At 25.3% G+C, this 24879-nt stretch overlaps 1 protein-coding gene across 6 annotated transcripts in view; it reads left to right on the top strand.

Annotated features, from left to right (window-relative positions):
• The window catches only part of LOC122851748 (homeobox protein OTX2-B-like), a 64495-nt gene that overhangs the window by 31067 nt on the left and 8549 nt on the right, over positions 1-24879 (top strand). The window contains exon 1 of one of the 6 annotated variants that reach the window (XM_044151190.1): positions 21594-22090. The exons of 4 other annotated variants lie outside the window; for them this stretch is intronic. The gene's annotated coding sequence lies outside the window, so the exon portion shown is untranslated. Of the gene's footprint in view, positions 1-21593; positions 22091-24879 lie in introns of those variants that run through there. One more of the 6 variants, XM_044151187.1, reaches the window with a different exon arrangement.

The following is a 24879-nucleotide window of genomic DNA, read 5'->3' as shown; positions in this document are numbered from 1 at the left end:
TTTCCCAAAATGATCGTGATGTTTTTCAATTTATTTTGTATATTAAAAATAAAATTAGCAGATTTTTTTTTTTACAAATATTAGAAGAGACTCTTGTCTACTGCAAAATGAAATTTTTTTTTCCTAGAAAATACATCTTTTCTTGACTATACACCTTGAACATAATATTTTTTTTTTTTATCATACAAAATTTTTCTGGAAAATTTTGGAAAAACTTGGTTTAGACTTGCAACGTGTGGCCAAGACCATCTGGTCGACCTGAAGAGTTGAAACAAAATCCTTTATCTATTCAAAAAAAAAAAAAAAAAATATTGTACCCCGTGTTGTTGTTGTTCTTTCTCTATGTCTATTGTTAAGATTGTCTCCCCTAAAATATTGGAAATATTAAAGTTAATAACTTCTTATTTTTACAGGTCAGTTTGGCACTAAAAATTTTGAATAGTTTTTCTGATTGAGCACCAAGTTTGGCCAATGTTTTACCGTTTTAAAACTTTGCAAAAGATGAATATTTATATTCTCACTTTTGACATGCCACCTCCCCTTTTTTTTTATTCAACTAGATTTTTCAGGTATATGATATTTTGTATAAAAAACAAAAAAAAAAAAATGCCGAAAATAAAATAAAATTGTCTGTCGATTATCAGTAGATATATCAGTGCACTCTTAATACCTAGATAAAAAAAAAAAATTGAAATCTAATAAAAATGAGAAAAACGAATTTATTACGAGTTGGCTGAAATTATTTGAAGTGGAATTTAATGTTGTATATATAGAAAAACGTCTGATCTTGTTGCGGGCCAATGAGCCCCCAATGTAATATCACCCTCTAGTGTGGTATACTGTGTACACCCCCTCGCCAAAAGAGGCACACGCGTCGACGATAATAAATCGAATCATACTCAACGTTACGACTATACCCAGCGGGTGTTTACCATCACATTAGGGTTACAATTTTTAAAGTCAAAGATTTTTTTTTTTTTATTCTTCTTATAAATTCATACATTTGCACATTTAAATTTTACACTTTATTTATTTTAATTTAAATAAATTTTTTTGTTTTATTTAAATAAATGATTAAATAAATGAACACAATACCCTGGTGGAAATATTACTCCGGCATAACTCCGGCATTACTCTGTATTTGGCCCATTGTCGGAAAAATTACTCCGGCATGAGATCAATGGAGGAGACAAAAATCTAGCATTGATCTCAAACCGAAGTAATTTTTCCGTCATTGATGTCATGCCGGAGTAATTCTTCAGAAAATGGTCCAAAAAGGGAGTAATGTCGGAGAAAGACAGAGAAAGCCGGAGAGATATTTCCACCACGGTAGAAAAACAAATGTTAAATTGGTCTACATGTTTCATTATAACCATTTTATTCATCATAATTATAATTTTTATCCATTACTTTTCTTATTTTTCATTTTCATGAATAACTATATATAATTTAAGTGAGTAATCGATATTAATTATTGTAATGAACAGAAATATCATTAAGGTAATCAAGCAACCACACAACACGTAGCAAGTATACTTTTTATAATAAGAGAATTAAATTTGACGATTTCTTGAATGTTAAAAATCAAATTTAATAACAATAATAATCCTTTATTATTACCCAACTGGTTATTTAACCAAATTACAGGGTTTAATACAAATTATAATTTTATAAAGTTTTTTCATTATAATATAAAAAAATTATACAGTATATACCCAGGTAGGAATTAGAGTTAATTTGACGTCACTTTTTGACTTTACATGTTAATTTGATATGAGAAGTCAAAAAATTGACTCTTATTTCTACCTGGGTAGTTGAGTTACAAATAATTACACGTAATTAGAAAGAAAAAGAGAACACAATATAAAAATAATCATTTTTCTATGAATAATCTTGTAAGAGTAGCTATATTAATTGATCTATTTAAAGTTAAATAATTAATTTCAACATTTTTCTTTGACAATTCATTAACTGCTGACGGTTTATTTGTTAAATAATTTGTATGAGCAATAGGTACGGATAAAAAGGTTGAGGCACAACTCAATCATAAAGATTTTTAAAATATTAAAAATCAAGTTAGATATTTTTTTAAATGTTAAAATATAAATTTAATATTTCTCAAATTATTGACAATTATAATTATATAAAAAATTGGAAATATTTGGAATATATTTAATGAAATATAAATTAATTATAGTTTTATTCTTGAACAAAAAAAAAAAAAAATATTAAATAATAATCCTTGTATGTTGTTGTGGAATAAACGGTAAATACAAGTATCATAAAAGATTTATTAAAAAGTAATATGCTAGTTGAGTTGATCATAAAAAAAAATGGCGCTTTTATACATTGTCTTGTGAAAAAAAATGAATATAAAAATTATATATAAAAAAGTGTCTTGGCATGCGTGGCATATACAGTTGTTGGTTTTATTTGTTATATACGCCTTCGGATTGAGAAAAGATAGAGTTAAAAAAATAAGAAAAAAAAATTAGATTTTATCCGCCCCAAGATAACCGCCCACACAGCAATCAGTCGAACAATGTCACACACTGCTTTATATCCAAACAAAACAAAAAAAAAAAAAAAATCATAATGTAAAAATAAAAGAAAAAAAAACTTTTAAAGATGAAAAAAAATAATATAAAGATTAAGATCATAGACGACTAGAAGGCTTGTGTATTAAAATACATTCATCCGACGGTAGTCATATTACGGACATTTGTATTATCTTTGTCATACCATCAAGAGTTTTAAAACTTGACACAACAAGTTCGTTAGTTGAGGTATCGAAACGTGTAACAAAACACATATGCATACACACTCTATCACCATATTTTTTATCTACTTAAGTATATTTTAAAATACTTGGTTACAAACTTGTCTGTATTAAGCAACATTCCAGGGATTTTTTTTTCTTCTATTTTTGATTATTTATTGTTGTTTTTCAAGGTTAAACATCAAAATTTAGTTGTAAATTTAACATGAAGAAATTAATTTTGAATTTATAATTTATTTGTAAAATATACACGGAGAGAATTTTTATCTCGGGGGAAAAAAAAGTCCTTGCGGGATGTAAAATTATTAGAATGAAGCTCTTTGTGAATTTGTTCACCATGAGGTTGTTGTTGAGGTGAAAATGAGAGAAAAAGAAATCAGGAAAAAAAATAAATTAAGGGACAAAACACAGGGACCAACATGGCCGCAAAAACCAAGAGGTATCGATCGGCAGGCATTGTTATTTTCTCTTCAAAGTAGAAAAAAGCCACAAATACAAACAATTAAATGATTTTTCTTCTTTCATGCTGCCGACAAACAATAGAATTCAAATTTTTTTTTTTTCCTAAATTATTTACATGGTATTCAAATGTACTGCTTTCAAAATTTTCCATTTAAAAATATTTATAAATTTATTAAATAGAAAAAAAAAAATTCTAATGTTAAAATTTAAATATTTAATTTTTAAAATCTTGAAATTTTTAATTAAATATTTTACCTGAATTTTAAACTAAAATTTTATTCAAATAATAAATAAATATTAATTTAATTTTGATATTAAAATATTGTTTAAATTAACAATAATAATTAAAAATTTTTTAATTAAAAAAATTAATAAAATATTAAAATTTAAAAAAAATATCAAATCAATATTTTAAAATTTTAATTTGTCTAAATTATTTACCATTTAAACTGAATAATAAATAAACTAAAAAAAAAAAGAAAATGTAAGTCTTTATATTTTTGTCATTTAAAAAATATTAAATTTACTTTTTCAACTGTAAATCAAATATGACATATTAATTGTTATTTCATTAATTATCAAGCTACAAATAATAAAAAAAAAAATTTTAATTAATTAGCTTTTATAATACTGTCGTGAATGCCAAGAGGTAAAAATAAAAATAAAAAAAATATACATTACCTTGAAGATATCTCAGCACAAAGTCGACTCGACTTGATGCAATGTGTCTTTACATATATATATTATTCAGTGTATATAGTCATTGTACTAGACGAGTGATATTGTCAGGCAGCTGAGAGAAACTAAGGCTTTTTTTTTTTTTTTTATTTTTATATATAAATTTTTTTTTATTTTTCTCTAATATTCCATCAGGCTGTACATATATATACCCTTCAATGTGACCACCCTATCTTTACCTCCCTTTCACTCCTCTCTCTTACTCTTTTTTTTTCTCTCTCTGTCTCTCTCTTACTCTCTTTTTGTCCACCCTGCATTTGCCCCCTTTTACCTCTGCTCATATAAGCGGATTACGTGGGTCCCGAAACGAGACTTGGCTCCAGTATAAGGACTGCTAGCTCAAAATTACGCTATCGCGACCTCACAACGCTGCTCTTCTTCCTTTTAGCATCCCCCATAACTTTTCATTTATTTATTTATTTTTTTTTTTATATTTTATATATATATATATTTATAAAAAAAGAAGATTTTTTTTAAAAACATTTACTGGGTCGTATATGCTTTTTTATTTTCTTTCTTTAATAATGAAATATATATATATATACGCTGTCAGATAAATACTTTTATATATTTTTTTTTTTTATTTATTTATTTTTCATTATTATTCTCTTTTTTTTTTATTTATTTAATATTATTTAGTCGATAATAGATCAATCAGTAATATATTTTTTTTCATGATAAAAATATTTTTTATTTTTATTAATTTTAATTAATTATTTAAATAAAATTTAATTAAATTTTTATGAAAAAAAAATATCTAAAAAGAATGTACTAATCTAATATTTAATTGGTGATTTTTTTTTTTTTTAATTTTTATTGATTGTAATAAATGAAAATTTAATTTTTTAAAAACAAGTAGTCGAGGTCAATATTGATCAGACGTAATACAGTATAATTTTTTTATTAAAAAAAATTATATTTTTTATGACAAACCTGGGTATAAAAAATAATGACAAATATATAAAATAGAAAAATAAAAATGGCAATGTCATGGCTTCCGAAAATATCATCGTTGACAAGAGTGAGAAGAGAAAAGTGACTTCGTGCTTGAGCAAGCATCGTCGAGATTTGAAATATTTACACAAACCTCCATTGACACTGTACGTTTTCACCCTCGTTTTTTTTTTTATTTTTATTTTTTTATTTTATCTTCATAGATATTATATATATAAATGTATGTCTCGACGAGGGGTCATTGTAACGAAAGAGGCGTTGATAGATGTTGCATGGGATTTATAATGCTTTTATTGCGGTCACCCTCGTAACATCTTTATTCAACCGAGTCATTGAAACTTTGCGGGGGTGATATACACTAATAAATTTTCACGATCACGTGTGTTTATAATATTCATGTCGAATAAAATTAATTATTTAAAAAATTATAAACCCATTTATCTCAAAATTATAAACATATTTTTACTCAAAATTAAAAAAATATTTTTCGCTCAAAATAATATGTCAATTTTAAATTGAAAAAAAATACAAAGATATTACTAAAATTTTTCTCCGTGCATTTTCTATTTTCTTAGATATAAAAAGACACTACTTTTTTTATAAATAAAAAAAAAAAATTTCAATTAAATGGTGGTTTATTTTCAACCCAATGATTTTTTTAATTTCTAATTTTTTTTTTCTAAAAGAATATACAATAAAAAAAATTACTGAAGAGTATATATATTTTTGAGAGTAACTGAAGAAGAAGAAGAAAAAGAAGAAGTTGTTAAGAGGTAGAGGGTCGCTGAGGATTAAATTTTTGAGTAATGTGGATAGCTTGGCCATCGGTTGATAGTAACAAAAGCAAGTAGAAATTTTCAGTCCCTGTGAGTTTCCAGTTTGCAGTTAATCCGTTATGAATGGCAAGCAATGAGAAAGGGGTGTGCAATGTACACACGTACACGCGTTTCATGACATCATATGTATACACCGAGAAAGATGAAAATTTGTATGGGGTGTGTACATATATATATATAGGTAAAATTAAAAGGTGGTACAGCAATGAGGGTTAAAAAGAGAAGAGACTATATAAATACATAACGCATGTAAGGGCGTACATATATATAGATATAAATATATGTTGCATGTGATTCTGTGTCAATGTGCAACCAATAATATTGTTGGGTTTGTGAGAGATGGGGGGTGAGAGGTGGAATAAAGGTAGAAGCATAGACACAACGAGTGAATGCACATCGAGACTACGAAACGTACGAACGAGCATACAGTCGATTTGTTCGTGGATTATAGCCCTCTATACGTTCTCTTTAGATATATATATATGGATACCATCAAACTGACTGGGAAACAGCCAAACTTCTATATATATTCAATAGATATATGTTATCGAATTGACGATGGAAACGCGCGAGAACATCGCAGCTGCGCACGCCAAATTTATATATGTATATTTTTAAAATTTTAACTCTCTTTATCTCTTTCTCTTTCTCTCTTTGGCATGTAAAAAAAAAATATCTATCAACCAGGGATTAAATTTTTGATGAAAAAAATAGTATATATATATATTTTTTTTTCATATAAATAAAATTATATTATACTTATTTTGCTCTTTACTATTGTGTATTGACTTTTTTGAAAATATAAATATTTTATTTTTTAAAAAATAGTTTAAAATATGATGTAGAAAAAAATTCATATAAATATTTAAAAATTTTAATATAAAATTTAACGATTTATAATTTTTTTTATTTATTTAAAATTTTTTATATTATTTGACATTTCAATTTTCAATTTTTTCATTGTATATTGTTTGACAGTGTGCAAATAGAAAATAAAAAAAGCTCATTGTAAAAAGGAATTTAAAAAAAAAAAAAAAATTGTATATATTTGTCATAATAATGTCAATGCAGCTGCGACAACGTAAAATAGTTTTAGCGAGAATGTAAAACAGATGGTGATGCAATTTGCACCTAGCTATTAAACAACTAGATAAACAGATAGAGCAAAAGAGAGAAAAAAAAAAAAAAAGAAAGAAATATTACGACCCCCGTTTGATATTGTTAGTAGAGTCAGTGTATATATTCTCTAAAATTTACTGTTAAAGTTACAGATTGAGATAGATATATTGCTTTCATCAGTAAGTTTTGTTGACAAAGAGGGTAGAGGGTGTCACTGGATAAACACAGGGTGGTAAATGACCTTTTTTTTTATTTTATTTATTCCCAATTTTAATTGTGGTTAAATTCATTCCTCTAAAAAACAAAAAAAAAACAATTTCATCTCTCCTTTTTTTTAAATCAAAAAAACTATCCTAAAAAATTGAAATAAATAAAAAAAAATATATAAAATAATAATAATAATATTAAATACATAATAATAGAAAATAAAATAATAATCATAAATATATATTTTTTAAAGGCAAAGCATAGATTCATAGGATCGCACCCTTGGCCACATTGTACGGGGATTATACCCCAAGGGGATCTTTCCAATGTTGGATAGTTGCGGCAATATATACGAAAGGGAAGAAAGACGCTTTTTGTCCTGTTACTAGTACACACGCTATACACACACACATACACACACATGTGTATTTATAATAATAATAAAAATATTATGTATATATGTGTACAATGAGGGGGTATAAAAGTGTGTACAGTGTATCGAGGGGGCGCGTCTGTTTGTTGTTACTGTAACGCCACCGCGTTGGTTGTATTGGTAGCCACATTTTACCCCTCGTTGGCACCACCCTTATATTTAGTTTATATATATAAATATATATACTATACCACTCGCAAAAGCCGAAGATTTCAGAGCCTCATCTTTTTTATTTTTTACGCTTTGATTCATCTCTCTAGTCTCTCCCCGCGACCCTCCTTCTCTTGCTTTTTTCTAACCCTCTTTTTAGTGTTGTCATGATCTCGCACTATTTTTTTTTATTTTATTTTATCTCTGTTACACTTTTGCCCAAATCATCCCCCTTGTAAATGTCACACAAGACTTGTTATTGTTGTGATTCAATGAAATGTTACGCCCATTCGCCTACGATTACTTTCTCATATAGCACCGATTAACTCGAATATAAATTGATTATAAAAATTATATTAGAGTGGGTGTTTTTTTATCTTGAAAGATAGTAATTTCGGTTTTTTGATTTTTGGAGTTTTTGGGTTTTAGGGAAGGTTGTTTTTTTGAAAGTGGAAAATTTTATTTTTATTAGGGAAATTGTTGAAATGTTTTGTTGTGGTTGATAAGAGATTAGAGTTTTTTTTTTATTTTGAAATTGTACATATTAACCCTAATATTGGTAACTAAATTATTCATAGTAATTTAATCATTGCTTTTTTTTTACTTTTATCTCGACTAGCTATAACGAATTTTCAAGTTGAAGCATAAAATTTAATAAAAAAAAAAATTATTTGTAAAAGAGAATTTAAATTCAATTGTAAAAATTTGCTTGTCAGCTGAGATTTTTCTTTTTTTTTCTTTTATATTTTGATGGATAAAATTTGTTCTTTTGATCTTCAAACGAGCATAGATATAATTTTTTATTTTTTAAGGGTCAGTTATTTTGTAAAGTCAGAGAATTTGGAAATAATATTTTACAAAATATGTTTTTTTTTTCTTCATTTCCAGGTTTTTGTTGTTGTGTTGAAATGTATGATGAAAAAAAAATAAATGGGGATGAATAGAAGGATGAAATTGATACTCCAGGTATATATTAGACATATATATTTCATAAAGTCGGACTAGTAAAATTTTCATGGGCAATTGAAGACATATTGATGTGGCGGAAGTCGAGTACATGTATAGCTGCAGCTATAGTTAAAAAACAGGGGTTGTTAATCTATAGCTTTTAAAAGCAAAAAATATAAATCCCAATTGTACATTTCAGCTTTATTAATATTTAAAAAAATTTATCTATCAATTTACGATTCTCTATATATTTACATCGATTGAACCTAAAAAAATTACTTTTTATAAAAAATTTCAACTCCAAAAAAATACCCAAAGCTCATGTGTGGATTTAAAGTAAAAACAACGAAAAAATTGTTTTTTTTTCACATTTGAATTTTAAATTATAATCTGTGTAATATTTGAAGTTGTATATTTCATTTTTGAACAATAATTTTTTCGTTATAGTTCGATGTAAATATTTGTATTAAAAAAAAATGGCTATAATTTAATTTTTTTTTTTTTATTTAAAATATAGTGAGTAGCTAAATAGAGTAACTTATCGATCGAGCCAGGTCAAAAGGCCACTTATGAAATGTTATATATGTGTGTGAATGATGGGTGTGATATGTGCAGTAGTCAAGAGAAAGAGAGCGGAAACTAACGGCCCATTTTTTAGGATTACAAATGCCTGAGTATAAAATGAATGATCAAGAGAATATGTAAAGGTATAATATGTACTTTGAGGAAGAAAAAATTTTAACAATGCACTCACGCGCCCCTTGACTTCCTGGCGGGTTTCTCTGATCTCTTTAATTTATTTATTTTTCCTATTTTTTTATTTAAATCAACAAATTATAATAAAAACAAAAAATATTTATTAATATATCCTTAAATAATTATTTTAAATTCTTAATTTAATTATTTTCTATCACAAAAAAATAAATGATATATGAAGCATTAAATAAAATTATTTTTCAATATGATAAAATTAAAATTTCATAATAAATTTTGAAGGGTGCATATAAAGACTGAGACTGATAAAAAACAAAGAAACGGAAATGAGTATGAAACATCTTTTTTTTCTCTCAAGTTTTTTATTTTTTTCATTTTTATTTTCATCATTTTATGTTCTATATATGTATATGTACTTCTGGAGGATCTCCAACGTTGCGAGAGGCAGCAAGCGAGGGTCCTATAAATAATTAGCGAGGAGTTGGTCTCCACTCGGCAGTCATAAGCCGCTTACAACCCCCTCTTTTACCCTTCCTTCGTTTTTGTCCTCCTCTTGTTCCATCCATCCACCCACTTTGACTCCCCCTGAACCCAGTCGCCTCTGTGCACTCTACACCAATAACGATTCTGTCGTTGTCATGACCTTTTTCATATATATCTTTTTTGTCTTTCTTTTTTTTTTTTCATATTACAGCTCTCATCTCATTTTGTATCTAAAGAATTCAAACTCTTGAAAAACATTGTATACTTCTTTTACGAAAAAAAAATTTTTTTTTTTTTACTATTTTTTAAAATCTTTTATTTATTTATTTTTTTTTTCATAGATTTTTAGTGAAAAATGTCAAGTGGAAACTGCATACTTGTTTTACAAAAAAAAAATAATTTTTTTTATTTTTCATATATAGTTTTTTTTGGTTTTTTGTAATCAACATTTAAAAAAAAAAATATATAAAATTTTTATTTATATTTTATATAAATTTATATATTTTTATTTTTTGTAATTATTTATGTTGAATTTTGTGGTTGTTGATTGAGGTTTAACGATATATAAAAAAAAAAAAAAAAAAAGTAAAATATATTTTTTGGTGATTTTTGATTGCCATGGTAAATCCGAGATAAATCAGTCCTTGATGCTGTGGCACGTGCTTCAGGGCCAATTATCTTGCCCAAGGCGGATTCACAAAATTCACAAGTGATCCCATCATTCTAAAATATATATACACACTAACACGCAAATACACATCAACACTTATCCTAGCACACACACATTTGTTAATTCATCCAAACTTTTAAATTCAATATAAATATATCCGATAAACAAACATTTATTTTATTTATTTTACCCTATATTTATTTGTTTACCAATATAATCAAATCAAAAGTTAATCGCTATATAATTTATTCATTCAATTACATCAATTATTTTGACGAAATAATAACAAAACTTTTACATTCATTTTATATAAAAAAATTCAGTTATAAACATGGATCACATAAAAAAATACAAGGCCATGTACTTATAACTTTTTAAAACTAGAAAATAAATTTAAAAAAATAATAATATATAACGAAAATTAAAATTTTCAATACTCCGGTGGGTTATGTGCAATTATTAATTAGTGTAGTTTTTTTTTTTCAAACAAACACAACAAACAAACACAACACTACGAAATTTTATCATAAACATATGTTCATCTATGTGTGAGTGAGATGAACTAAGCAGGGCTGCCAACACTGCGCGTCGAATCTCCACAAAACATTATTTTGTTGAGTTCCAATGTAAATCGGGAAAAAAACAGCCACATCAAATTTTTCTATTAGAATTCTAATAACTCCGTGAGTATTAAAGATACCGTTTTCAAAATAGCGGCAATTTAAAGATAAAAATAAAAGGAAACTTTTAAGTAGTCAGTGCAAATCGATCACGCTTACAGATAAAAAGTTATTTAATATTTAAAAAAAAAAAAGAAAAAAAGGTTTTTAACATTTTTGTCACTGGCAACTTTAATAATTATCTGAGAAAAAATCGAAAATATACAAATTAAAGAGATTGAAAATACGCTTCTTTTGGTTCTAACACGAAGTGTCTCTGACAATTACTTTGGAAATGAGAGCGTTTTTTTATTTTCCGTAGACAAATCCAATACGTAGGTGACGCGAAGCGTCCCACCTACGTAAAACTTCATTGTATGAGTGTGTTTATTGATGATAATAATAGTAGACAATGTAAAAAGCTCTCAGTGCTAATTTTTGATCAACAAAAATTTAAAAAATTATTATAAAAAAAAATTTAAAGCTTTAGTTTTTTAATTTCCAGACGTTTTACATGAATTTTAAGTGTTTTTATTGAGAAAAAAGAATATAAAAAAGCTTAAATTCTTGATATTAAAATAAAAAATGCTTATGAAATTGAGAACCTTTTGTTATTTGCAATTTTTTTTTACTAATATAGAAGAAGAGCTTAAATAAATTATTGAAAAAAAAAATATATTCAAGTATTAATTATTATTTTTATATTTCAAACATTTATAAAATATTAATAACAAACCAAATTAATTAAAAAATATTATCAAATTAATTGCACATTAAATCTCAATATTTTTCTAATAAAAAAACTAAAAATTCTTCTTTTTTTGAATTTTTTAAAAATTATAAATTGCGTACTCTAAAAATTAAAATGCACTCTTGATGAGTTGGAGTGACACCTGCAATACAGTGCTACATTTAAACTGTACTTTTACTCTAATTTTTTCAAATGAAAATCATTAAAAAACTATTAAATAATTTTATTACAATACTATATTTAAAAAACATTATGAAAATAATTTTTGTTTTTGTTGTTTTTTATATCTAAAATCATCAGGGATTTGCTGTCAGTCTAGTAAATATATATTTGATTTTATATTATGTATGTATAGTTGTATATATGTTGGTACAAAGTGAATCTCGGATTATCAATTCACTGGGGATCCATCGAAACCCTACACCGAGGCCTTTCAGTGCGTGTGTCCTAGTGAAATGTACAAAGTCCAAATTACATTGAAGGCACAGATTCACGTTACAAAATATATATCATGTATATATTTTCATCATCAACACACACATGATATAAACCACTACTAAAACATGTATATAGAATCAAATTTTATATATATACAAGTAGTAATATGTAACTCACTTCCTTATGATGTGAATATGTTATGCCTTTCTATATCTATTCCTGAAACGTGTCCATTCGTGCACGCAATTTCCTCAATCTCTATAGATGATATACAAAGCATTCATGCAACAGACAACACAACCATTTCATGTATTAATGGCAACGTAATAGCCTATTTCTGATCGCTAATAGTATACATCCCCAGGGGAAATCTCAGACAGGTCCCTGATGATGCAGTCACTAAACAAACTTGTAGATATATTTTTTATTTTTTTTTTATTTTTTCAATTTACATTTTATTAATAATATTTTCGTTCATTCATAATAATATATCATATTAATTTTTAATTTAAAATTTGATTATGTTTTTTAATTAATTGTGTTATTAATATTTTATAATTCTTTTAAATATATAAATAGTAATTAATACTTGAATTTGTAATTTAAAAAATATCAAGATTTTAAATATATTTTTTTTTTTTTAATAATTTGAAATAAAATGTTGAAAATATAAAAATAATAATTAATTTTTAAATTTATAGTCACAAAGATATTAAATTTTTATTAATTATTAATTTAATAGAATTTTATGGATGGAATTTTTTTATTAATATTTTATAATTTATTATTAAAAAAATTTGAAAAAAGAAGAATTTTTAAATTTTTTTTGGAAAAATATTGAGATTTATAATGTACAATTAATTTGATGATATTTTTTTAATTAATTGTGTTTGTTATTAATATTTTATAATTCTTATAAAAATATATAAAAATAATAATTAATATTTGAATTTGTATTTAAAAATATATTAACATATTTTTAATTAAATTTTTTTTTCAATAGATTTTAATAAAATTATATTCTTTATTAATAATTCATAATAAAATATTTAAAATATAAAAACAATAATTTTATATACCGAGAAAATATCAATTGGAAGAAAAAAAAATTACATCAAGCTTTCACTTTAATTAAACAAATCAAATTAAATTTTATTTAAAAATAAAAAATCAGTTTTATATTAATATTGTAAAAAAGAGCCTCAATAAAATTTATTTTATTTCTATTTACATTTTTCAATTTACAGTGTATTTACCTACGCAATCTATCGATACATTTTTTTCTTTTTTATAAAATTTTTAATAAAAAAAAATGACGATGTATAAATTTATATAATGTTTATATTTATTTTATTTCTTTTTAAATTTTTTTTTATGATTGATACTGTAACTATGTATATTGTTATTTTTTTTTCACTAAAAATATGAATGAAAAATATTTTTACAGTATAAAAATATTATTGAGGGCATGTATATTTATATTACACACTGATGTGTAAATTTTGTATATATAGATATATACAACAATACAAGATAATCACAATGTGTGTTTACGTGAAAAATATATGCATTGATGTATTGTGACTATTGTACGAATTGAGGCAACGATGACGGTAATATAATGGTCTAGGATATATGGCTTTGTGTGACGAATGTTATATATATTTAGCAGTGTGCAACTGCATTCGGCTTATCTTCCTCCCTTTGCATCTCTTCAGCTTTCTCTGTATATAGGTGCATTTTGAGTTGAGAGTTACGAGCATCACTCAATGTTCTCCGCACAACCAGTAAATACGTACAGCACCAATAGATAACTCCAATAAATATATATATATATTGAATGATATGTATAGGTAACTCTGTTCAAAACGTCCATCGAATGGGAATATATCCTAATACCCCGCGTTGCGCCACACGTTTCAATACACATCCTATATATTTTTTATCAATATTTATTATGAAAATTATAATTAATATCTATATTTATAATCATGAAGATATCAAATTTTTATTAATTATTAATTTAATAACATTTCAAAAAATTTTTTAGGTTTTTTTGTTTGGAAAAATATTGAGAATTAATGTACAATTAATTTGATAATATTTTTTATTTAATTATGTTTGTTATTAATATTTTATAATTGTTTAGAATATTAAAATAATTATTGTAATACTTGAATGTATTTTTAAAAATATATCAATATTTTTAAAACCTTTTTTTTTTTCAATAATTTTTAATGAAATCATATTTTTTATTAATAATTCATAATAAAATATTGGAAATATTTAAATAATAAGTAATTTCTAAATTTATATTTACGAAAATATATCAAATTTTTATCAATTATTAATTAATTAAAAATTTATAAATTGAATTTTTCTATTAATATTTTGTAATTATTCAAAAAATGAAAGAATATTAGTTTTTTTTTAACAAAAAATATCGATATTTAATGTACAATAATTTGGTGTTTGTGAGAAGAAAAGTAACGACAATTCTTCGTTCTGTGATTGGTTGTTGTTGTTTTTGATGTTGAGACAACTAATCACAGAACGAAGAAGCGTCGTCACTTGTCTTCTTTTTATATAAAAAAAACAAATTGCTGATAATAAGATAACAGCATATGTAATCATGAAAGAGGATCAGATTAAAGTGCAAATACATAATTATTATCGAGTATCGATTGCAGCGTAATAAATAATAATATATGAATATCAATAAAAAGTTCTTCATCAGGGACAAACACTAACTACCACTGATATCAACAACACCAGAAAAAAAAAAAAAAAATTAATTTAAAGATAAAAATTTCGATGATGATGGCAATGATAAAGAAAGAGATAAGGATCATTTTGATGATTTAAATCCATTCAATTATAATGTTTTTGATGATGATGCCCTGATAAAAATTTTTCTGTTTTTCTCGGATATTTTCACCTTTTTCTCCGATTTTCTCCGAATTGCTCCACTGTACTCCGTTCTTTTTCGCATACCTCGAAGTGTTATTCTATACCAATCATTTTCTCGATAAAAAAATTAATAAAATAAATAGAAATAATAAAATTTAAAAAATCAAGGTAACCCAGGTAGAAATATTATAATTGAAATATTGAAATCATATTAAAAATACAAAAATAATAATTAATATCAAAATTTTATACCGAAAAAATATCAATTGTAAAAACAATTACATCTAACTTCCACATTAATTAAATGAATTCAATAAAATTTCATTAAATAAAAAAAAAATAAATAAAACCCAGTTTTATTAATATTATATAGAAAAAGGCCTCGATATAAATTTTATTTTATTTTTGATATATATTTATTCGTGAGAGTGCCTTGGTGGTCCAATGAATAAAACAACTTTCTTGAGCAAAATAAAAGAAACGTTTGCGGTTATTGAAAAAGAAAAAAATAAAAAAAATGAACATAAGATGTTGCATTATTCACCTGACTCAGATTTATGCTATTTATCTATTTCCTCTATATATTTTTTTCTCTTTATTTTGTCACTTTTCCCAAGATTTTTCTTGCACCACCTGATGTGTGTGTATGTATATGTGACTCACCAAGTTAACGTAAGAGTTATGTGATTTTTATAACCATCAGGGTGACACGCACAATAATTTGCCATCAGTTGAATGAAATAAATAAAATTCTCTCTTCATCTCTCTCTTAAAAAAAAAAAAATTGTGAATATAAAAGGCAAGTAAAAACTAGAACGCTTTGACATAAAAAAAAAAATAAATAAAAAAAATAAAAAAGTCTTTATGAAAAGAATATGTAAAGAGAGAACGTGAGGGTGGAAAATGTATCGACAAGGTATATAAGGAAGAACGAGGAACCCTCACGTCCGGTGAAATACATTTGATTTTCTTCAAGGTACAAAAATTCAATAGGACCAAGATCCTCATAGTTATATATTATTGTCCAGATATATATTATAAAAAATCGTGTGACTCAGGACGATGAAAAACTCGTTAACTGACCCCTCAAAATTTTATTTAAAATAAATGTGGGAAAATTTTTTTTTTCTTATTAGTTTAAATAATTTTTTTTTTAACATTTATAATAAATAAATAAATAAAGAAATAAATAAAATTATTTCGATTTTATTTGTCACATAAAAATATCGAATTGTCATTGCAGGTTAAAAAATTTATTTATTATTATTTTCTTGTCATAAACACAATTGATGTAATGAAATTTTTTTATTTGATTATACACTCACTGATTTATAAAAAAAAAATTATCTGTAATATGTTGTATTGGGTGATGGGAAGGTAACACAAGGAGTGAATGGATTTCGTGGTAAAATCATGACCAACAAATTACTGACTATACTTTAATCAATTCATCTGTGTAGATATCAAATTATCAATCAGTCCGATCAATGTTACTATTTTATTTATTTATTTTTATTCATTTTTATATTATTCAACTTATGGTCTCGTGAGTATTACACTGCAGAAAAACATCAATGGATCTCAGAATTTAAAGCACTGCGGGAGCTTGCGTGTTCCACATCAATATTACGAATCGTTTGCGTCACAATCAATATACACACCCACTAAAATCGCATTGTAAAACGATTAAACAACTCCCTGAAATTCCAGTGTCAATGTATATTTAAATGTCAATAAACTTTAAATAAAAATTAACAATAAAATACTTTTTATAATTATTATTTTTTCAATTTTAAATAATATTTAAAAAATTAATTTTTAATTATAAATTTAATCATGGAATATTTTTTTTCGTAACAATTAATTATTTTAAAAAAATTATAATTTAATTTTATTGACTCTAAAGAATAGCAACAATTAACTATAATTTTTTTTTTTTTAATTTTTCAAATAATAATAATTGAAACAATAAAAAACTATTTATTGTTTTTCATATTTCAAATTTATGTATTTTTCAATTTTATTGAAATTGATATAATAAAAAAAAAACTAACTAAATCACCTGTAGATTTTTGTGTGTTATGACTGTTGAATTCCCTGGGGTTAACCATGAAAATGATGATGACCAGCACAATTATTATATTGAGAATAGGTGCGTCCAAGGGTGACATGGTAAAGTTGCGCGTATAAATACTTTATTACACTTTATTGTGTATCTGACATATTTTTTTTCTTATTGTTAACTCGTCATGATCAATCATTATCAATATACTCCTGATGTCACATACTCAATTTTCAGTTATCATATATTTAATTCAATCTTTACATACAATAACACCCTCAAATGTATTTGATAAACAAAAAAATTAATTTAATAACTTTAATTCAAAATTGATATTAAAAATGATACATGAATTTCACTTGTAAATATTTAATTTAGATTATAAAACTCGTGTATCATTTTTAATATCAATTTTGAATTAAAATTATTCAAAAATAAAAAAATTATTGATACAAGAATTACCTCAAATAGTCAAATCATACCTTTAAAGCATTAATACATAAGTTAATGTAACATAACTTTTGAATGATAGTGATAGTGCTTTGTTATTCAGACAGACTTTCATGATTTATATTGAATTGTGATTTACTGAACGAATACATCTCGTTACATCTCACTACATCGATGTCCATTTTCCATTGCTTCCATAAACTCAATCCTGCTAATATTTTTTTACATTTTTCATCTTATTTTCAGCGTAATCATTATCATTGACATGGCAATTTACGATTCTTGAAGGATTGAATAATATTTCCCGTAGTAACTATACTGACTCTAAATCTTTTATAATCAACGGTGGCGATTCGGTGAAATTTACAGAAAATATACGGAGACATTTCAACAAGTTACGGAGAAAATTACGGTGCATATATGATTCAAGACTGTGATTTCGTTTGGTGTAAAACCCGTAAATGTCCCCGTATTTCCCGTAAATTTTTCCTTATCGATTCCAATAACAATTTCGAAGATTAAAAGCCAAATCATCATAAAAAAATTGCCATTTGAACTTCATATCATTGCCTCAGTAATAAAAAAGCTTTTTCTAATTTTTTATTATTATAAATTTTATTACTCAAATCATCGTAATGATAAATATTATAAATAAATTTGCATTTGAAATAGAAAAAATAGCATTTAAAATTGTGTAAAATTAAAATACAAGTTTATTTTAAAATATATAAACTTTGTGTTATTTAAAAAACATACTTTAAAGTCAATTATACAGTTAAGTCTATTAATTTTTTTACTAAACTATTATATAATTAATTTATAATTCTTTGATAAATAATTTACCGTAATATTCTCATATAATAAAATACTTTTTATTTAGAAAAAATTTTTACTTTTATAGTATTAAATTAATTCAGATAATTTACACTATCATGGATAATATGTAAAGTTTCAAGGTTTATGAACATTGATAATTCATTGGCTCTTGGTGAGACTTTCAGTGTGGAAGCTTTGTAATCGGCTTGACGTCAGTTTTCAGACTCCAGTCTCGTCAATGAAACCCCTTTTTAAACAGACTGTATAGACGATGGAACAATGAGCCCATGTCGTAAGAAGTTGAAAAAGATTCTCTATACATTTTCTCTTTTTTACAAATAAAATATATAAACTGAAAAAAAATTTATATAGAGTATATAAAAAGAAATAAAATTTATAAATAAACGAAAGAAATTATTTGATGTTTTTTCGTTGATTCTTTCTGTATATAGTTTATTTTTTTTATTTGACCCTATTGTTGGGTTAAGTTTGCTGAAGGGCTCAACTTGCAGCTGATCTCAGATGAGCGCATGGTTCACCGATGCAGCGTTAATAAATCGTTAGCTTGTTCTATTACACCAAATACAGTAGTGTTAACTTTTTCTATAATATATTTTTAAAAGTTTGTTGGTTTTTTTATTATTATTATTTTTTTTTTTTCGTCGTATAACTGGCAGCAGTTATTACAAACAAAAAAGGTAAAAAACTAAAAACATATTACTTAATGCATTGAAAAATAAAATTCATAAACTTTTTTACGGCTAAAAAAATATTTATTATTAAAATTTAGATGGAGAAAACATATCAAAAGTATTTAAGTTGTGACTTGTTGAATATTTTAATGCAATGAGGATCAAAACTTAAACCTATTATTAAAACTTATGAAAATTAATATGAAGTGTAGAAAAAATTTTGTGGCGCATATGAAAATGTTTTAAATATTAATTTTTTGATTATGAATGAAATTGTTTGAAAATTTGAGAGCATTATCGAGAGCAATATATGTGTATTAGGTAAGTAAAATGTTTTTGAAAATTGATATCGAGTGTACGGAGTAAATTGGCCGAAAATTTTATGAATGGAACATACAAATTGTGTGGCTAAAGTGGCGTCACTTTGGTGCAGGTTTATGAAAGCAAGCCGGTTTTAGCCTACGCTAATAGTATAGTAATACGGGCTGATCTTTTCAAAATCCCGTAAGAGCATTAACCGCTCGCACGTGAGCAAGTTAAATTGCTATGTTGCGGGATACACATATATGTTTTTATTTATAAAATATATATGTATTATATTTGTAGAATTTGTGATACTGCATTTGCACATAATTATATATATACAATTCAAAAAAAAATAAATACTTATAACTCTATTGACTGATGGTTATATACATAAAAGAGTTGATCCATTATAACTGAAGGGTAAAATAATTTTAAATTTAAATTCATTTAAATTGAATCAAACTTATATTTTGTCATTTATTCATATTATTGAGATTATATATCCGAAAAATTTACAAATTAAAACAGTTGGAATAAATTACATTTTACCTTGGTTGAAATATTTCTCCGGCATTACTTTGTTTTTGGCCGATTGTTGGAGAAATTACTCTGGCATGAGATTAATGCCGGCATAATTTCGTTGGCATTAAATTAGTACCAGAAAAATTTTTCCGGCAAGAGATAAATGGAGGAGAAAAAGCTCCAGCATTGATTTGACGCTGGAGTAATTTCTCGGGCAGTGAGTCAGTGACCTCATACCGAAGTATTTCCCCGTCATCAATCTCATGCTAAAGTAATTTCTCAGGGAATGAGCCAACAACTGAGTAATGCCAGAAAAAGCCAGAGAAAACTGGAGTAATGCCGGAAAAATATCTCCACCAGTGTAGACTTAATTAAAAACCATAGCATAGCGTGCGCTTTGGTGGCCAATTACCCAACTAATTTTTACTGCTTGCCAAAGTAATTTTTGCTCAATTATAAAGATTTTTCTTTGATTTATAAATATGAAGCTTTTTCGTTCATCAAATATACAGTCCATGTAATCCAGTTGGAAATTTTTCAAGAGTATTTTACGAAGAATCACGTAATATATCTCGAAGAAATGGATCTGCCACATATGCATGAGTGAAAATAGTCAAAAAGGATAAATAAAAAATGTATAAAAATAAATAAAAAACTCAAGTACGTGAACGTGTATCTGCACAGTATCTAAAAAGCAATGGTACCATGAAAATGAATATATAGATATATCTATTTTCTATGAAATGTGAATTTAAGGTAGATATTATACTTGTATAATATGCGCAAGCGCAGTAATATAAAATTTCATTGGTTCCCTACTATTTTAATGATCATGCAGTTGCTCCCTCTTTTGTATCTCCCACTTCTGTTGAATTTGCAACTGAGTTTTATGAGTACACGCCCATGTCTCTAGCGTTCTTTCGGCTTTTGACGCTGTCGGAAACAAACCATGTTACACGACTGCCTTAGATACGCGTTTTTTTTTTTTCCCCTTGTGCGCTGCTACTAATGTTGTTGCTGTTGCTACCACCACCAACACTGTGCAACCCCACGCGTATTAAGTTATCGTAATAACTAAACGTACTGTTAAAATTTCTACTCCGTTTTTAATATTTTTCAGTGATATTATTTACATAGAAAAACTTTTTTTTAAATAATTAATTTGTGTTTAAATAAAGGGTATAAAAAATTGATAAATAATTGTGAGAGTGATGCATTTATTTAGGCAATTATTCTGACTTGACAAAAATCTGTGCAATTTTTTTTATTTTTACTCCGAGTTTTAATTTTTTTTTTTTTTTTCACGCGGCATCGATTGTATTATTTTTGAGTGACAGACAGTTACAAGTTGCCGACGTCTTTGAGGATCCTCAGTGTTTTTAATTTTGTGGTGGGGATGAAAGGACATTCAAAAGTGAAATTCGCAGAATCAAGGATGAAGGAATAGTTCCGGATTTTTTTTTTTTTTTTTTTTTTTTTTTTCTTCGTTTTATGAAGAGACAAATATTTAAAAACAAAGTGAAATCCACAGTTTGAGTTTTAGACGACAGTGGTCAACATATACCTCTTGGATTTGTTGATTTTTTTTTTGTAATTTTTTATTCTCAATATTTTTCTTTTGAAGAAAAAGATCTAGTGTAAAATATATCGGTGGTTGATGCAATTATTATGTGCAAGTGACTTGTTAAAATAAATTTATAATTTTATTTATATAAAATAATTTTCATCCCTTGGTGCAAGATTAGTTTTTATATTTTATTAATTTTTTTTTTCTTTTTCTGGTCGCACTTGAATTGACTAAATATATTGAATTTATAAAGTGTGAAATATAAAACTATAAATTGTGAAAATTATTTAAAATTATTTTATTGATTTTGTGTATTTTTGAAAAAGAAAAAAGAAGGCTTTATTTACTTTGTCAATTCAGTGTTTGTGTTGTATTTTTATTTACATATTTTCGTACTCCAATAGAGAAAAGAAAATATAATTAAGTAAGTTTATTTTACAATGAAATGTTTATACTTTTATGTCGAAAAAATTTCTTTAAAATTTGGTAAAATTTTATACTGATGTAAACGTAAATTGCTAAAATAAATTGATTGATCTTTTTGGATGATTTGAATTAATAAATATTGCGGTGTATGTAATTTTATTTAATGTATATAAATTAATAGTAATTACAGTTGATAATAATTTCACGTTGACAGACAACAAACCATTGTTTAATAATTTTCATCAAAACACGAGATTTAATATTCAACAATGTACATGTGTGGTGATAAATCGCATTGAATTTCATTAACAATACATGGTGGTATCAAATCTCTAGATATTTGAATTGTGGTTTACCGAAAATACAATATATAATATATACAATTACCTCGTGCATCATTTGATTTTACTCCAAAATATAAAAATCCATTTTTACAAACGAAAAAAACGAAAAAAATTCAGCTTGAATAATTATTTTTCATTTCATCAATCATTATGAAATTTCATTGACATATTGAATGAAAACATATCTTTTTTTTTCAAAAATAATTTATTCAAAAATTACATGTTTTTCTGTATTGTTGGACACAAGAACAAAGTACACTCAAGATAAAATTTTTTTGTAAGAAGAGCTGTAAAATTTACATACTATTTTATTTCTTAAAAAAAAATTTGTTTTTACATTAATAAATTATTAATATAAAAATAAATTAAACATAAATGTAATGTAAAAATAAATTAAAAATCTAAATTAACTTAATATGATTTATAAATATAATTATTATAGTTATAATGTCTATTTTATCTATTTTTTTAACGTAAAACTGTGATGAGTTTTTTTACGAATTATTTACATTTTTGTCATGGAAATTGTCCTAATTTTTTCTGTATTATTCGCGTTGTTCTTGCGCCCAAATTAATACGGAAAAAACTGTAATATCCACAGGATATTTTCCTCCGTGATTAATTTTAATTTAAAAAATATCGTATGAAAATTATTACAGCGATTTTTATTTATATAAAAATTACAATGCGACGGTTGCAAAAATAAAAAATTGTAAAATAATTTTGATGAAAAAAAATCAAGTCATTTATTGTCGTCAAGTAAAGTACACATGTTAAATAAATATTTCGTTTGGTTTCAGAAATTAATATTCTCAATTTAATTTTGCATTGTTTTCACTCAAATCTATTATTCTTCCAATCAATGGTTTTTTTTAAATTTCCACTCGAGGATAATTTATTCTTTTTCTATACACAAAAAAAATTATATCTTTCAACAACTTATGATTTCGCTGCAAATATTTCTTATCCAAGAATAATATTTTTCTAAAAAATAGAACGTCTTTTTCACAGTGTATATTTATAAATAAATAAAATGAAAAAACACAAAGAAAAAGACCAAGAAGATGATGAAAAAAAGACACAAATTTTGTGTATATTATTATAATTGTATATACACATAATTTATGAATATTCGCATATGCATGTATATAATATTTAAAAAATCCATATATGAATAAATAAACAGTATGTGTGTGTATCTATATTGGATAGTGTGAGGACATTCGACCAGCAGAATTTCCACGGAAATAATCAGCTTACGGTAATCTCCTTGGCATGCTCTGGCTTGCTCTGGCTCAGATGTTGGTACGGTGGTATGCGAGTTTGTGAGGTCGAGGTCCACCGCGAATTTTCACCTTGTACAAACGATAAGGACTACACAAACTATAAACTAAACAATACATGTATTTAACATTTGACAGTTGTTAAATTATTTTCTATCGTAACCACAAGTGTATATGTCACGTGGTTAAATATTCTTGTCAACTTGTCTAATAATATTTTGTAAATATTTTGTACTAATAATCTTGTGTTATCTTTTTTAAAAATTTTCACGGGGGACACCGAAAAATACAAATAAATCTGATGATTAATTTTAAGACATGAAAATAATATTCAGTAAATAAGAAAAGTAAGAATTTTAAATTAAAATAAATTGAATTTGATTGAGCTTTAAGTCTCCTTGAAGAAAAAAAAGCTCAAATTATTCAAAAAAACAGCTGTTGATCGCAGTTTTTTGAATTTATATTTTTTATTTTTTCATTTTATAATTCATTTCATTCATTTTGGCATGTGATGATATATATTCTGTTGATATTATCACGTGTGAATGCATTTTCAAGAAAGACGCGTACACATCAGTCCCACATCAATTTTAGTTAATGCACTAAAAAAGAACGAGTATATATATTACGACATGCCCACCCAGAACACAAAAATATATATACAACCTCGCCTCAAGGAAGGACTAAGAGAAAAAAACATATATTAATACAACCAAATAAAAAAATATAAATAAAATTTGTAAAAAGGTCACCCAAGTGAAGGAATAATAATAAAAAGAATATGAAAAAAATAAAAAAAAGCAAAACTAAACTACCCCGGGGGTCATAGAACATAGAACATATATATATTTTTATTTTGTAAAAAAAAAAAATGAAGATGTAGAATTGTTTGGTGGTTTTTATATGCAGCCAATAATAAAAATAAATTTCCACGGGAATTAAGTTTTACGCTCAATGAGATATCAACAAATAAATTGGACAGGTTAAGTTGATATTCAATGGTGGACCAAATATTGTTTCGCGTGCGCCTTCTTCTTGTTGTATATTATTGGAATTTATTCCCCTATTTTACCACCCCTTATCATTCCTCCATTTTGTAATTTTATATATACCACAGCTTTCAGTTGAAATCTTTCATTTTTCATTTTTTTTTTCATCTT

The sequence above is a fragment of the Aphidius gifuensis genome, linkage group LG3 (genome assembly GCF_014905175.1).
Source record: "Aphidius gifuensis isolate YNYX2018 linkage group LG3, ASM1490517v1, whole genome shotgun sequence".
Lineage (NCBI taxonomy): Eukaryota > Metazoa > Arthropoda > Insecta > Hymenoptera > Braconidae > Aphidius > Aphidius gifuensis.
The sequence above is the reverse complement of the archived record's forward strand: the minus strand, read 5'-3'. Positions and strand labels throughout refer to the sequence as shown.